The sequence below is a fragment of the Sinocyclocheilus anshuiensis genome, unplaced genomic scaffold (genome assembly GCF_001515605.1).
Source record: "Sinocyclocheilus anshuiensis isolate Anshui unplaced genomic scaffold, SAMN03320099.WGS_v1.1 scaffold1875, whole genome shotgun sequence".
Lineage (NCBI taxonomy): Eukaryota > Metazoa > Chordata > Actinopteri > Cypriniformes > Cyprinidae > Sinocyclocheilus > Sinocyclocheilus anshuiensis.
The window spans coordinates 212,666-216,209 of NW_015549774.1; the positions used below are offsets into that span (position 1 = coordinate 212,666).

General features: G+C 35.5%; 1 protein-coding gene across 1 annotated transcript in view; it reads right to left on the reverse strand.

The window, feature by feature from the left end:
• The window catches only part of LOC107660841 (UV excision repair protein RAD23 homolog B-like), a 29,604-nt gene that overhangs the window by 11,755 nt on the left and 14,305 nt on the right, over nucleotides 1-3,544 (reverse strand). The window lies entirely within an intron of this gene.

A 3,544-nucleotide genomic window follows, 5' to 3' on the forward strand; every position in this document is an offset into this window, starting at 1 on the left:
CACACACACACACACACACACGCACGCACGCACACACACACACTCACGCGCACACACACACACACACGCACACACGCGCACACACACACACACTCACACACACACACGCGCACACACACTCACGCACACACACTCACGCACACATCAACATTTTCTGGTCAAACGCTGGTCATAATCAGGAGAAAGAAAAACACACATAAAACAGAGCTATTTCAGAGTTAATCTAACTTTTCACATTTTTTATGCATGCAGCAAAAGATCAAACGAATGCTTGCATGCTCAGTAAATCTCTTTCGATAGAGAACTTGGTGATGCTGGTGGTGGGATAAAAGATGTCTCTTTTCTTTAAATCAGAGACCTTTTTTTTGCGTTGCAAATAAAAATATTGTGCATCTTGAAATTCATATGGATTTTTATACTACAAATAGCTGCACAAGACCAAACTTTTCTTGAAAGTAAAACGAAAAATAATTATTACATGAAAAGAATTCCTTGCATAAATGGATTAACTGCAAATATTTGTTTTATTTTTTATTTTTTTCAAAAACATGCAATCATTGAAATACATTCCAGAGGAGTGACAATCGGAATTCGATTCATATTTCTTTTTAATAATTGACTTTATACCTGACATTAGTCTTTAGGAACTCAAATCAGAGAAAAGACTGTCCGTCCAACAGCCGATAAAGCATCTTTTTCTTTGCATCACTATTGCTGTTTTTATATGACTTGGACCGAGTGCTTTACTTCCCATGTTGAACAACACCAGTGTAGTGTCACTAATGAGGAAAAGCACTGCGAGCAGCTGAAATTACTGTCATTATCTGCAGACATATGTAACTACAACAGTAATAATGCTGGAAGGTAGTAATAATAATAATAATGGTAAATCAGCCACAACATTAGATGAAATTATGATGACACAGTCAAACCACACAGCAAAATGGAAAATGAGAGACTCTTTCCTGCAAGAGGGGAGTGTGATTTTCTTGTCTGTGTTTTGTTGATGGGAGAAATTGCCCTCTTAGCTGTTTAAGATGAGGTAGACTAACAGCTTAAAAATAGCGGCCTCTGAATGTGCCAGTGGCATTGGCAACAATCCAGCAAAGAACAAGAAAAAAAGAAAGCAGGAAGCAAAGAAAGAGATGTCATGCCCTCGTTTCACGGCCCATGTTCCATTACACTGTCATCAACGTTTTCTCAAATATTATAGTCTTACTTGTTGTTCATTGTCCTAAAACCAACAGGTAATTTCATTTAGTTGTGATTTATCATTATTTGTTTATGTGGTTTGTGTCTTTGGAAGTTGCAGTGCATTCTGCTTTTCATTTTTGTGATTTATAGCTATAGCTGCTGAAATTTGTATTGTCATTCGCAGTGTTGGGGAAAGTTACTTTTTAAAAGTAATGCATTACAATATTGCGTTACTTCCTAAAAAAGTAACTAATCACGTTACTTAGTTACTTTTTATTGAAAGTAATGCGTTACGTTACTTTTGCGTTAGTTTTTAAATCTGGGCAGGGCTTGCTTGTTTGCTTTTAATATAAAAAAGTTCGATTTTTGGAAAATGTAAAAGCCCTCTCACACCAAAAGCCTCAGGCTGAAGGAAATGTAAATTCAACGTCTGTACAGTATACACAGAAGAAGAAAGTTCAACACTCTTCTGCAATAAAAAAGAAGAAGAAATGTTAGTTTATCATGTGTAATTTTTGCTTAGTACGGTTGAATTGGATCATCGAAGGTCAGCAGCAAATTGGTTAATAAAATGGGATTGAATACATAAAGGATATTTGTATTATTTAACATTTAATTATTGCAGCTTTGTGACATATTCTGAGTTGCTTTTAACTGTTTTTATTAATTTTGAAGAAAACTAAATCTGTTTTGTTTTGTGAGTGAGTGAGATGAATTAAAGCATGTTCACATTTATTCTAGAACTAAAGTAACATCTTACTCCCGATTTCTCTCAACATGGGGACAGGAGAGCTTTCAATCAATAAATGGGAAACAAAGTAACTGGAGTTACTTATTTGAAAAAGTAACTCAGATATTTTCTTGTAAATTAAAAAGTAATGAGTTACTTTACTAGTTACTTGAAAAAAGTAATCTGATTACGTAACTCGCTTTACCAGTTACCAAAACTGCACAGGACAGAGTCAGAGAAATGGGCTTTCGCATGGTAAAGCCGATGGTCGGCTAGCAAATGAGTCCGTCCCCAAGAATTAAAGCGAAAGTGATGAAAACTAGTAAGTAAATGAAGGCGGCACAGACAGAAGGCGGTTCTAATGTTACGTGATCTTTCCCAAGCATTCCAATAAAGGCTGTGCGATGTTTCCGATTTTATCCATTAATTCGAGTTTTATTTTTTAGAAATCGAGGAATCGCGATTTTAATCGTGACACAAATTAGACACTTTTACAAAATGCCGGTGATAACAGAATGCACTTTTGTTTTGTGTTGTGCTGAGTAGTAGTAGTATATTTTTTATTTAATGCCATGTCAGCATCTTAGGCTATTTTCATTGCAAAAACAATTCAAGTATAACAAATACAATAAAAACCAGCAAGCAAACAAACACAAGTTATATTACACAAGATTTTTTACATTAACGTGTGATCAAAATTCTAAAACTTTTCTGGCAAAATTATACTAAATAACTCAAGTGAGTTCATTTCATAAAAGAGTTTTCTACATACATTAAAAGCGGGACAGTCCAATAAAACATGCATTGAGTAGGGTCTTCCGCTTTTGTGTTGATAAAGATGCGACGCGGGCAGTGGAATAGTAAAAACATGCAAGAAGATGAGAGTGAGCTTCTTTTAACTTGAGCGGCGTGTTTATGAAAGCTGTTTCATGCATGAGACGCTGCAAGAGATGCTAGCGCAGCAGTCAAACGCGTCCATGTTTACACAGAAAAAACTATGGAAAAGCAGCGCAAGCGAATAAAAAACCTGTAACTACTACTGTATGTCTGATATTTCATGTTTGCATCACGGTGACAGACTGAAAGCTGCTGTTGTTTTACAGAACATTTATAGTTAATAATAGTCTACAGCTGTTATACCTTCAGTCATTTTGAATTACCTTGACTTTAGACATTTTTTAAAAGCATTTTCTTGTATTATTTCTGAACATATAATATGTATAAGACAAATTTGCACAAGATGTAGTTGTAGTTAATGCATCTTTTCTGCAAAGATATTTAAAAAGGTCATATGATGCGATTTCAATTGTTCCTTTCTCTTTGGAGTGTTACAAGCTCTTGGTGCATAAAGAAGATCTGTAAAGTTGCAAACACTAAAGTCTCAAATCCAAAGAGATATTCTTTATAAAAGTTAAGTCAGCCACACCTACCTAAAATGGCTCGTTCTAACACGCCCCCACATGTCTACGTCACTATGTGGAAATATTAGCATAATGCCGCCCAAATGTTCACGCAAAGAAAGAAGGCGTAACTTTTATTCTCGCTGTAGCATTGTTGTGAAGACGCTGTGTGTTTCGTTGTGAAAGCGAAACTACTTTGTTTGGTCTTCCAAAAGAGGAC